This window comes from Aedes aegypti, chromosome 2 (genome assembly GCF_002204515.2).
Source record: "Aedes aegypti strain LVP_AGWG chromosome 2, AaegL5.0 Primary Assembly, whole genome shotgun sequence".
Taxonomy (NCBI): Eukaryota; Metazoa; Arthropoda; class Insecta; order Diptera; family Culicidae; genus Aedes; species Aedes aegypti.
The window spans coordinates 13,238,337-13,252,544 of record NC_035108.1 but is presented as its reverse complement, the minus strand read 5'-3'; positions in this window follow the sequence as shown (position 1 = coordinate 13,252,544).

The window sequence follows — 14,208 nt, the reverse complement described above, 5'->3', positions numbered from 1 at the left end:
TTAGTGAAATTTCGTGAAACCCTCCGGTAGAGATTTTTCTGAAGAAAACCCTGGAAATCTCCTCAGAGGAATCAATTGAGAAATTATTGTGGAAATCCCAGGTGAAATCATAAGAGAAATCCATGAAGTGGTTTTCCAAAAGAAATTGTAGAGATTTTACTGGAGGAATTTTTGTAAACATTTTCTTAATGTAAAGTGATGAAATGCCTGCAGGAAATCATGGGAGAATCTCTGGAAGAATTCCAAGAGGAACTCTCTTAGGAATCCCTCGATGCTTTTATGGAAGCCCAATGCGAGTCTGTCGAGAAATCCCAGGGAAATTCCTGTAGAATTATCTGGAGAGATCCGTGGAGTAAGTCAGGCAGTGATTTTTCTGGTAGAATTCCTGGATGAAATTCTTGAGGATCATTGAGGAATTCCTGAGTTGTAGAACACCTGGAGGAATTCCTGATGAAATCCCAGGAAGAAGTCTCTGATTTTTTTTTTCTAGGGAAACCCCTGAGGAAATACAAGGATAAATCGCTTGAAAAATTCCTAGAGATATCTTCTTAAAAATTGTGGAGTTTTTCTGAAACAATTCCTAGAGGAATCCTTGAAGAAATTCCTTGAAGAATCCCAGTAAAGATTTGATTGAAGGAATCTATAAAGGAATCACTGGAGACATTCCTGCAGGAACTTCTTGCAAAATCTCTTAATAAAGGAATCCTTGTAGAAATAAACCTGCGAAAACTCCTGGAATAATCTTTAGAGAAATTGCTGGAGTAATTACTGAAGGTAATTCTGGAGCCCTATCAGAAACGGTCTAAAACGTTTCATGGCGAAATCTCTGGCAAAAGTTCTGGTGCAATCCCTCTAGAAATCCCCATAGTGATTACGGGAGAGATTACCTCGGAGGATTTTCTGGTTAAACCCCGCAATCTCCAAATGAATTCCTGGAGACAACTCTGGAAGAGTGAGTTTGTGGAGATATTTTGAGAGGAATTTTTGAAGCAAGCCCTGGAGGTTTTCCCAAAGGATCACCTGGTGCTCCATTTGAACTGCTCATTTGATTGCTGTCAAAAGTTATAATTCGTCAGTAATAAAATGTCGTTTTACTCATAGATAAAAAGGCATGAATTATGACTTTTCGAATGATACCGATCCCTTATATTTTTTTTTCGAATCCCACCGGTTGGATTGGAAATGTTTCCGACTTACCAGAGCGCCTGCCACACGATATACACATGCAAAAATGGTCAATCAGCAAAAGAAACTCTCAGTGAATAACTGTTGAAGTTCTCATAAAAGCGATTAGCCAGTTGGGACGTTAAGCCTTAAGAAGGAGGATTTTATGTTTGATGTTTGGCGTGGATCGCCTTAAGCTATATTTGATATCAAACTACTTAAACACACAGAACGATCAAAACTTTGAAGATAATCAAATTATCACGTATGGCGAAATAGGGAACCACTATGTCTATGACTGGTACACCTACCCTATCTATTTCTCCCGGAATTCTTCAAATCATTTTGCAAGGGATTTCTTCTCTTGCGTTTCCTTTAAGCCTGATTTGCTGCTGAACAGGAATCGCCTAAGAAATTTCCCGCCGATTCCTTGCAGAAATTTTCTACAGCAACTCCCGTTTGAACTGACATTTCTTTTCAACTGTGTACTGCGATCAGAAAAAAGCGCTTCCTTGATCGATTCCTTGCAGAAATTTCCCATGCATCAAGATAGGCCAAGAAATTACTTGCCAGCAGCGAATCAGGCTTCAAGCTTAGTATGCTGTTTCGCTCAAGAAAAGTAAAGAAATTCCTTGATTGAAAGGGTCAAGAAATTTCCTACAGAGAGCCCCCTTTGAAGTGACATTTCTTCTCAACTGCGTACTGCGATCAGAAAAATGTGATTTTCTTGACCATTTCTTGGGAGAAATTTTCCACGCATCGAGATAGGCGATTCCTTTTCTTGTCAGTAGCAAACCGGCCTTTAGGAAGAACTTTCAATCACAACCCTATTTTCCAGACCAGTTCCTATAAATCTCCATTACATTACTAAAGGGATTTCTAGAGAGTTCTTCCTAAAATCCAGAGATTTTTCCAGGTAATTCTCCATAAATTTGGCAACTCGTCCAAGGATTATTCCAGGGATTTTTTTTCCAAGAAAATATAGACAGATATTTTTCCAGCAAAATCTTCACAGTAATTCTCCTTCTGAGATTTTTTTAAAGATATTTCTGCAGGAAATTCTTCAGAGATTACTCCAAAACCCATTTTATGGTTTCCCCAAAAGGTGTCCAAGGGATTTTTTTCAGGAATTGCATCGGAGATTTTCCCGGGTTTTCAGATTTCTTCAGAAAAAAATGCATGGTATGAGTTTCTGCAAAAAATCTTGAAGGGATCCCTTGAAGAATTCTTGGGAATATTTCAGATGAAATTCCTGGAGGAATTAATGATGGAATCTCTGGAACAATTTCTAGACGAATTATTGGAAAGATCTTTGAAGGTTTTTTTTTGAGGCTTAGAACAATTCTCTAGATAAATTTCTAGGTGAATCCCTGGATGAATTCATAAAATAGTTGTGTTGTTGTAAAAATCCATAAATTAATGCCTTTGGCGATTTTGCAAGAGAAGAATTTCTGTAGAAAATTCTTGAGGAATACCTTTAGGAATTCGTGAAGTATTTACTTGTAGAATACCAGAAGAAATTCCTGGTGGAATCCCTACAGGTATTCCTGGTAGAATCTCTGAAGCAATCCGTTGAGAATCCCTGAAGAAATCTCCGGAATAATTCCTGAAGGAATTTTGAGAGGACTACCTGTGGAATACACATAAGGTGAAGATGAATCGAAGCCAAACCTCAAATTTTCAAGAGCATCCGTTTGTGCTGAAAACTTAATTAATTGGTCACTAGCTGGTGTTGACTAATCGATTTTTCAGCTCAAACGGGTGATTTGTACTCTTGAAAATTTGAAGTTTGGCTTCGAATCACCTTCACCTTAATGCATTCTTGAAGGAATTCCTTTAGAAATATTGGGAGTATCCTTAAAAAAGTTGTCCTAGAGTAACCCATGGCGAAATCCTTTGAGACGTTTCTGCAGAAATTCCAGTAGATATTTTTTTTTCTGAAGGAATGTTTGGAGTCATGGAGGCATGGATGAATTCTTGGAGATTATCCTGAATGAATCTTATTTAAAATATTACCGAATGTTTCTATGATGAAATCACTGGAGGTACTCCTGTCGAATCTCTGTAAAAAAAAATTACGTTACGAAATCTCTAGAGGATTCGCTGGAAAAATCCTTGCAGAAATCCCTGGAAGAATCCCTGGCGGAATACGAGGCAGAATTTCTGGAGAAATTGCTGAAGGTTCTCCTGAAGTCCTATCTGACCGGTCTTTAAATCATAAAAATCCAGAAATTCAAAATAAAGCTACTGATTGGTATTAATAACTCACTGATACGTCAGGAAAATCTGACCAATGATAAGTTGGTATATCGTAGCGCCTAAAAATCATTTGGAAGACAGTTAAAACTCATTATGAAAAAATGAAATAATAAAAATGCACTTTCGCTGAATTACCGAGTGATTCAGAAAACTGAATGGTGGAACAGATGAGTTGACTGAGTGGAGATCTCCTGCAACATTGAACGCACTTAATAGTTATTTTGATTTAATATAATAACGTTATTTTTTGCATCAATAAACATATTGCATTCCTCTGGAGAATTATAGCTCCAACAGAAAATATGAATAAAACTAAAACGGTCCTGTCTTGTTAATAAATGAAAAAAAAACAATATTTTCCAAGTTGATGAAGCATTGATTTTTACTTAATTCATTAATCTTTTAATTTGTTTGTTTATAAATAAAACAATTCAAACACTAATACGATATAATATTCGCATAACTATTTCAATCTTCATAAAATGATTAATTGTTTTTATCAGGCAATTTTTTTTGTTAAGGTTTATTTTTTATCATATATATCCTTTAATGTTGAATCATCATTCCCAAATTTAATAAGTCAGACAAAAAAGTTTGATAAAAATACTTTTTGTCATTTTTTCAACGCAACCGTAATTATTCAAAATGCTACGTCCAATAGTTAGGAACCCTCCCTCCTCCTCGTCACACATCGTTACTAATCCGTGAAGACACCCCTTCCCCCTAAAATGCTACGTCATTTATGGACGACCTCTTAAAGGAATCTCTGTCGAAATCGGATCACTGTAGAGAGATTACCTTGAATAAATTTGTGGTCCAATCTCCGAAGGAATCTAAAAAAAAATCATGGAGAAATCCCTGGAAGAGCCTTTGGAGAAAATTTCTTCCAACACTAATATTTTCATTATCAAACTGACCAGGACGAAATGAATTTAGTTTCCAGCAAACCAACTTTCTACACAACTTCCTATAGTTGCCTTGCAACGCAAGTACAACGAACCAACATGTTTGAATCTGTTTGAATGCACGAATACAGGGTGTCCGCAAATTATCCGTACAAACTTTGAAGACATGGCTCTATACAATCAAGCATAATAAATTCAATACTTTCGCATGGTTTTAAACATTGGCTTATTATATTCCTAAGACGTAAGTTTGACACATTTCCGATTTCAAATATTTGCAAAATCAAACCAAATGTATTGAGGTGTCTTAAAATGAGCTGTTTTTCGAGCTTTATGGCGGAAGAGAAATGTCCATAGGACTCACTGAATTTGAACCGTAAAATTTTCTATTTCCAGTCTAAAAGATTCATCTCTTTTAGATTTTAAGGATAACTCATCTGCAGTATGACTAGCGGCCTTCAGGAGAAACGTCTCCGAAAAATTTAAATTTGCCTATCTCAGTAACAAAAAAACATTTCGAAATTATTTGAAGTTGTATTTTGTGTCAACATATAGATGTATCATTGAGAGTACATGGACATTAATTTTTCATTGTTTTTAATGTGAGATCGGGTTTCCAATATTTAGCTGTTCGGATAATATGCGAACACCCTGTATGTTCCTATAAAATGTGTGCTAGTAGTTCGTGCAAATATTACACACTTCTCGCAAACATTCGTGCAACTTACACAAATGTTCGTGTAGATCCTGGAACTGTACTGTGATTGGTAGTGTGTCAGTGTGGGTCTTTGAATTCCAATACGTAGCCTGAGATTTCAGTGAGGATCTTGTGATTCCAGTGTGAATCCTGAGATTGGAAAATGGATCCTTGGTTTCCAAGGAGAATTTTAGGATTCCGTGTGGATCCTAGTATTCCGTTATGAATTCTCGGATTCCATTGTAGATCCTAGGAATCCAGTGTGGGTCCTGGATTTTCTTTGTAAATCCTAGGATTTCAGTATAGTTTACGTATTTTTAGTTTCTTTGGATTCCAGTCTAGATTACAGTATAGATGTTTGATTTCTAGTGTCAATTTCGGGGCGCCAGTGTGGATCCTCGGATTCCAGTGAAAATTCTGATATTCCAGTCAAGCTGCTAGTGTTTTAGTGATGATTCTGGCGTTCCAGTAGCAATGGTTGAATAGTAATCCTAGGAAAAAATACTGTGGGAATCCTGAGTGAGTAAGGCTGAAATACTGTGCAAATGTTGTGAAAATACTGCGGAAATAGTGCGAAAATCTTTTGAAAATACATTGGGTATCTTACTGGAAATATGGAATCTTTGTGAATGCCCTGTGGAAATAATCTGCAAAATCTGAGAGCATCTGTTGTGAGTTTGGAGAGAATTCTGTGAGAGTAATGTGGAGAACCTTTTTCCCATATTTTATCTTTATCAAAAGTTAAGTTTGAACTGCTTTGAAACCTCCAAAAGCTCAAGTTTGGATCAAAGAGAAGAAAAACTTTTAAGAAAAGTTTTGAAGTTTTTTAGCAATATTCTACTCCTACAAATCGTATATACAATGTGTCTTTGGTATATATATTGTATTCGATGGAAATATCACCTAAAAATGCTGTTGGGAAGCTCGAAAACAGTACACTATTTCAGTACTCCTAGCTCAAAATCTAAGCAAATGGAGTAATGTTTGATCTTTCGACCTTGGCGCTTGCTCCTGCGGGGGCGGGTGATGAGAGCAGGATCAAACATGTCGCGCGTCGGTTGTTATAAGTGAAAAAGTGCGTGGTCCGTTAGTAGTGTTTGATCTTTAGCCGAGCAAACGAGTGAATCTGAAAGTGGATTGTTGCTGCTCAGTCAAGGATGACGCATCAATTGGTGAGCTCGTTTCATGTTACTATTTCTAATCTATAAAATATGTATGACTGCACATTCATTCGTTACAAGGGTGGGACGTAAAAATAATTTTTCATCAAACTATGATTGGTTCGTCACTGTGAGTGTCGACGTAAACTCTGATTCATGAATTATTCATGTTTAACATTTTTTTTTTTCAAAGCACCCCTTTCTTTTTACATTTATTTTTGTAATTAAAAAAAAACTATGAATGGTTCGACACTACAAGTGTAGACTTGCGAAAGGTTAACTTTATTCAACAAACTTTGGATGGTTCACCACTGTAAGCGACGGCATAAGAATAAGAGTGTTGGGAATGTTACATTTAGGCATTTGTTCAACAAAGTTTGAATGGATGTCACCTCAAGTGTCGGCATAATGTTCCTCTACATAGAAATTGTTCATATCAAATGAAAATATTATATTTACATATAAGCATGTTTATATCTCACAAATAATTATTCATCATGGACTAATCGCTTATCAAAGTGAATCCTGTGACCCAACGATCCTCCCCATTAACAAACATCCCTCCCAGTAACCTTTGTGGAGATGCAGAGGAAATCACGGTCTCCAAATAGCAAAGGTTACACACTAGCATTCCTTCCCTCAATCCCACCTGACTGCAAGGACGTGGCCGGCGCCGTTATTTACCATGTATAAATAGAGGCACTGAATTATGTACACTGAAGAAGATTATGGCCAATCCCAGCCGAACATCTAGTTGTTTTTTTGTGCATTTTAACTGACTTCGGTCAATCACGGAATAGCATCCATTGATATGTATAGTCAGTCTAAGCTAAGCTAAGCTAACTCCTAGCTCAAAATCTAAGCAAATGAAAATTTAATCTACTTTGGGACACTCATTTGTAATTTTATATAACTTTTATAAAATATATCAAACTAGTAAGCCAACATTCTTACTTTTCAACGAATTTGTTCTTCAAAATTCAAGAAATAGGGTCACCGCAGAATTTCTTTACAATTCTTTTTTTTTTAGAATATTGAAGAGAGTGGGCTTCGTGGCCTTGCGGTTAGCGGCGTCAGTCGTTTAGGCGTATTGTGCCACGAAGCGTGGGTTCGATTCCTACTCCAGTCGGTGGAAACTTTTCGTCAAACGAAAAATTCAACACTGGACTACTGGGTGTTCCGTGTTGTCCGTTGCCTAATGTTTGTGATTTGTTCAGTCTGTGCAGCCTTTGGCTGAAGACGGTGTAAATTGTCTTTAGTACAAAACCAAACTCTTATAAACAAACAAAAACTGAAACTCCCAGATCTAAAGCAATGAACTGCACACACATTCAAGCCTAAAAAGGATTACACTCTAATGTAAAGTTAAAAATCTTAATTTTCCAAACCTTTCGATGTGATTAAAAAAGTTGGTACTATTTCATCGGTTTCCATAATAACTCTTAAATGTTCAATAATGATTATTTTAGTAATATTTTATGGGTGCTTATAAAACTGTGGGGACCTGGAGACCATGCCCCCCTTGGACTCCCCGTAAATACGACACTGAATGTGGCTAACAATTAGAATTGCTAGGATCATGTATGAATCCCATAAGAATCATGTGAGAGTTCTCTTCGAACTTTGTGTGCAACCATTAGGAAAACTGTGGCGATTGTGTAGAAATACTGCGAATTATGAGAATTCTTTTAATGCGCCATACCACCTTCAAACTTTGGGACAATATTCATTCCATTTTCATTTTCAATCATTTGCGTGCGTATGAGCCACTGTGTACTGTAAAAAAATTCCATTTAAATAACGGTTAACGCATTCTCTTATCATATTGCGATACTTAAGGAAGAATCAGGTGATGCCTTTGAATGTGAATTAATTCGGGCGTTAATAGATTAATAACAAATGGGCTGATATACAGCGGAATTGCAAATAATTATTTTGCTAAACATCAAAGTCCATTCAACCACCAATATTGTTGATTTTTCAAAGAGATCGTTAATGGTTTCAATTCGGAAAAATCATTCACTACGGATAGTATGTGACCAAGTAATTATTTTTATCCTTACACTCCACTATATCCTGTGCGGCCAATACTGTATCCCCATCGTGTGGCCTCTTTGACCCTTTCAAGCACCCCACTTTGACTTCTGGAGTGCACTTCCGAGTCAAGTGTGCTGCATCACGCCAACCAGCTGCAACACTGCCGTAAATGTTCGATCCAAAAAGACTCCGCGATAAGCCCTCCGCAAGTGATTGCAGTTTTGAAGTTTGTTTCCCTTCTGCTCGTTTTTTATTTTATTTATCCTGCCACGCCACAAAAGAAGCAATAACGGGATGAGTTTATTTCCTCAAAGCCATAAACACAAACACTTCTGGAAGGGGGGCCTCGGAAGGGGCACGAAAATAAGTTCTCACCATGGGTGACGGAAATGGTAGCGCTGCAAAATAAAAAGAAAGCTCGTCGACTTTTCTTCTTTTAACATTTTTTTTCGGGGACAACGTTTCAGATAAGACGCATTTAGAAATGGGGATTCGGAAGAAGTTCTCAGGAAAACTCCACGGAAAAGTCATACGATATGGCAGAACTCACAAACAGGGTCACACAGCAGGACGAAACAATGTTGTATGAAGCTTTGCAGGCGTCAGCCCCAATAAAGAACATAACTTGATGTGTTTTTATTTCCGAAGAATTGCGTTTATTTCAGAGGCTCTGCTGGTTGCGATGAAAATACATACCTTCAGTTATAAAGCTTTTACCACTTGTTTGGATGCTTCCATATGGTGTTGTGTTACAGGTAATGTTTATTTCAATGTTTATGTGTTTAATGTCGAGTGTTTAATTGTATTTTGTGCGCAAATATTCTGTAGATATACCGGCAGTCCTATATAATGTTTGCAGAGTACAAATCACGATTCGAAGTAGCTTAATTACAATATGTTGACAGTTATTTCAAGCAGAAAGAGGGTAAGTGTACTGGTATTCGTAATTCTGGACCATAAACCGAAGTTTCGAGAAGCTTTCAGCTCATGTCTCTTACGAACAATAATTTTGTAGAAATAAACGACAGTTCTGTGAAATTGCACCACATAATTCCTTCTTCGAAACTTGAAAACACAACCGAGAACTTGAAGCTCATTAAATTCAAATCATGATTTCGTTCTCGTTCGGATTGTACTCCACGCTGCCGGCAGATTGCGAAAAGTACACTTTAATCCGCCCACAAGATGTAAGTTTTTATGCGGTTGAATTTCATTATGAGTAGTCCCCTCTTCGCGTTTGAATTTCCTCGTCCTTCAGTATAAGAAAGCATCTTTTTCATTTTCACTAATAACAGACCCGCAAGCAAACGGCACGGAGGAGGCAGCAGATTTTGCTTCGGCCAACCACAGTTGTTCTAAGTTTTCATGAGGTGCGTCAGCGTAGGGTGTGTCGTTTTTTTGGGATCTCAGATAATATAATTATAATTGAGTCTAATTAAAGTGAACTAAATGCAAGAATGAATATTACAGAACCGATTTGTGGACCCGACCGTGATACAAGAAACCTTAGGGAAGACCCAGTTGGAAACTTTAGTCGATTGCTTTTGCAAATCTAGAGCGTCCGTTCTTCATGTAAGGAGCGGCTTACAATTGCCAGCAACTCGGAGCAAAATTGCACACTATGGTACAAGGAGAGAATAGCATTTCCATCGTATTTCTTAATAACTTTCTGAGTATATCTCATTTCACAATTCTCATCGGAAATATCAAGATCCACATTAGAATTCCTTCACCCACATTGTAATCATTGGCAAAGGTTTTTTGTCTGGAGGAGCAATATTTTGCTGTCAGAGATGAGACTCCCGTTGCAATAATGACGTTTTTTGTTTTTGTGTTTGTTCTTTTGTTTTGTGTCAAATCGTACAGGAATTTATCAACGATTCTTTCAGGATTATTTTCAAGAATACCTTATCTGAGAGTGCCTTTATTTTTTGTTAAATTACTATAAAAAAAATAAATACGAAGGCCAACAAGAGTTTTTTGAAGAAGTAATTTGTTCCTTTGGTTAGAGAAAACTTAGACGAATACTAGTTCATAGGTATTTAGCAAAACAAAGCCGGTTGTCACACTTATAAGAAGGTTTAACCACGGCTGTCCAGAATGAGCCGTTAATTCTAAAATATATATAAGTCCCCAGCACTTCAGGTATAAACCCTTTCTTTCATTAAACATGGGCGAAGCGTCCATTTTGCCAAACATCTTTATGCGAAACGTCTTTATGCTGAACTAGTCACCTCCTTTCCTGATATTTTTCTAGAGGTTTGTTTAGGGAAACTTACAAGATTTTCCAGACTGTGCTCTGGATTTCGTTCGATATTTTTCATAATAGTTTCTTCAAAAAATGTTGAAACAAACTCAATAGAGCCTTGGGTTTTTGCATAGCTTCTTTGATGTTTAAAAAAACATAAAGAATTCAAGCGGGATCAGTTTAATAAACAGCACAATTATCAGTGTCATAATAACGGAAGAATATTTCTGACTGATTGACTCTTTATTATGAGGAAATTCAGCCAGAGGCTCGTTTATTCCCGTAGATGTAGCTCTGTTGGGATTCCTTGACAAGGTTTATTTTTACGAAATTATTCAAATCATCATCAAATGCTACATTTTCGGAAGAAATGATTTTCGTCATCTTAAATAAATACACATTATGTGATAGAATCTATATTAATAAATATGGAATGGTGTTTGTATGTCACGAAATGGCTTGAGAACGGGTGATTGGAATTACATGATTCCTTCACAGTTGAATTCGCCCGGAGCTCCGACGTGTTTGTGAGAAGAAAAAGTTGAGGAAAGTCTTCAGGATAATGGGAAAAACGGGAGAAAACTAATCTGTCATTTTCTACACGGGACTAGCTTGGCGTTTTTAAACAGCCTACTTGATAGCAAGACGAAGTTTGCCGGGATCAGGGACGAAAATACTCAATCTACCCTCGCCTACATTGATACTTGCTGGGTAGAATCTTCGTTGATTTTTATATGTTTTTATCCTCACCTTGACAACACAACAAAGATTGGCAAAGCGCTTGCGCAAGATTGTCAGTTTCCTTTTAACGTGCTGATACTCAACCGCTTCTTGATAATCGAAAACAAAAAATGATATTCATTCTAACCAGCTTGACTTTTTTACATTCCGCTTCGGGAAGTTGTAATTTTTGCACGAGGCACACTAAAGACGCGTCAATATAATCCATTCCGTGCATCGGATCGTTCGTTACCCGTATAGCAGCATATTGTTTTATAAATTTGAACCTCATTGATAATCAATTTTCTAAAACTGACACTCTTCTGCTTCTGATAATCAAAAACACCAACGACATACGGGCATCGTTGTTTGTTTTGCCCATCTACTTTTGTGCCGCCTTCATTGGTACAATCATATTGGTGGTGGTGTGGTTACTTTGATGGTGGCATAAATTCAGTGAATTGAGTATAGTGAGCATGATTTTTTTCGTCCCTGGCCGGGACCACTTGTTTTTAATAAAATTCGTTAAAACTGTTCAAGTATAATTTCTGAAAATTACCTATGAACAGCTGAAAAAGTTATTATATACTTTGTTTTCGTTTTTTGGTGGACATTGCCAAACAAAATCATAGTAAAATTTGAAAAAAAAACATTCGACTTAACACTGTCAGTTATTGTAGTGAAATCTAAGTGCAGTTTATTTCTGCATTGCTAAGGAAAGGCGATTTGGAAATTTGAAACTGCAATATCTATTTCCATCTATATTTTTGACGAGCGCATCCCATTTAGTTTAAAATTCGTCGATGTTTTGGCGATGCTTCCATTCGCTCTTAGCTTCCGCTTCATAATAGCCTAAAATCTCTAAATTGTGCTGAATTAGGATTAGGATAGCTGGTTGATGTTTATTCAATAAAAAAAATCAATTAAAAAGTCATGGACTGATTAGGTTTATCTGCTGATCGTCACATCATACCCCATTTAAGAAACAGTAACTTCAACAAAAGATAAGAATTTAAATTTTCACGCAGCGGTTTCAAGAAACTATTGTCATGCTGCTTACTGTCATCAAATTCAATCTACTCTCTTACTACTGAGTTGCAGTGCTTGCTTTGGTTCATTTGTTCTATGCGGAGATTGCTTGCTGCGCGTTATATCCGCGAAGCAATCCAAATTTTTAAATTTCCCCGCAATATTGTTATAGAGCACACATAGACGGTTCAGCTTCTAAAATCGACCACTAGAGTCGTTGTAAGAACCAAACATGTCCAAGTGGGCCATCCTTTAGGATTTTTTAAATGTTTACATAAATATATTCATAAACTTATTTGTGAATTCCAGAAAAATTTTTAAATCTGAAATATTTTCCCAGTTTTAGACAAATTTTAATGAAATATCTGCAGAGGATTTCGAGGGAAATGGTTGAAGTAATGTTTAATAAATTCATACACCCCTCTATTTACGACCATCATCAGGTGGTCATGAAAGGAATTAGTCGTAAAAAAAAATCATAATTATAATTATGTTTTTGAAAAATACTGATCCTAGATATTCGGAAAAGTTGGAGCATGGATTAAGAACTTTCCAAATATGCCATTTAAGTTTCCATATTTGGATAATATATGGCTACACAGCTGGATTGTTATAAAAAAGCTAAGGTACAGTGTACCAGTGGGGTAAGTGGATCATTTGTCCATATAAAGCATACATTCTTGAATATTATGAATGTTTCCGTATCAATGCTTCATTCTCACGTCCTCACTGTTACTATTGCAAAACTGGTACTTCACGTACGCCAACACAAGCAAACTTGTTAGCCGCAAAAATCAATTAATTTCATAATTATTTTCTGCCAATCAAAAATCTATTATAGCTCTGTCTAAAATCGAATTGTATTAGGTTTTCCAACACATGCAAAACATTTCATTTCTAATGCAATGAATCTCAATTAAAAAAATGGGATTTTTAAATATAAATGCTTTTTAACGGGATGGGGTAAGTAGATCAAGTATTATTATCATACATTGGCAGACCGCTAACGTGAATTTGAATAAGTTTTAATATCATCAAATGTTGTTTTTCTTTAACTTATTCCATTTCTAGCATAAATTGGCCAAATTGACTAGAAAATTTTTTTAATTGATTCACTTAAAAGTTCTTTACAGTCTCTCTGGTATGAAAAATAAAAAAATAACATTGCAAAATCCAAACAAAACTTTTCGAGGTTTATATAAGCTGGAATGCACAAGAGCAAAATATATAAATTCCCCAAATGAAATATTATTATTATATGTTCTTTGACCATATCAATTGTTCTAGACAGATATATTCATACGAAGATCAAAAAAGATTTCAGTTTGTTAAACTAAAGTAAATGTAAATGATATTTTTAAACTACGTATGTCTTTCGAAAACATCGGTAGGAATAAACCTACAGGTGACGTTTTTTTTTGTTTGAATAAGTGTGAAAAAATGGATACATTTTTCTTATAATATTTTGATAAAATAAAGCTTTTTCTTAGTTTAAAACTACCAAAATTTGTATCATAGCACTTATAACAAGAATGAGAATAATATCATTCTTAAACATAATTATATCACATTTGATCTGAGAATAGATTTTTTTAGTTGATTATCCACTTACCCCACCATAGTGGGGCAAATGGATCATTTTGCGCAAATTTTCAAGTCAATACTTACAAAACAATCAGAAAAATTGAAACAAATAACGATTTAAAGTATTTTAGTCCCTCATTTGTTATCCACTGAAAAAAGTTTGAATTACATTATTCACGTTAGCTGTACAAAACAATGAAGTTGACTATTGATTTTTCTGTGTCAAAGGCAGAATACTAATAGATTTTGAAGATAATGATACCGATTATTCACTAAAGTTAAAGGAAGTGTTGCATGTCATACAGTCAGCCCAAGCACAAATATTTATGTGGCTGGCAGCACTGTTTAAGAAGAATTTATTAAATGGATCTTACAACTTGAGCGGAATACAAAAAATATAATTGC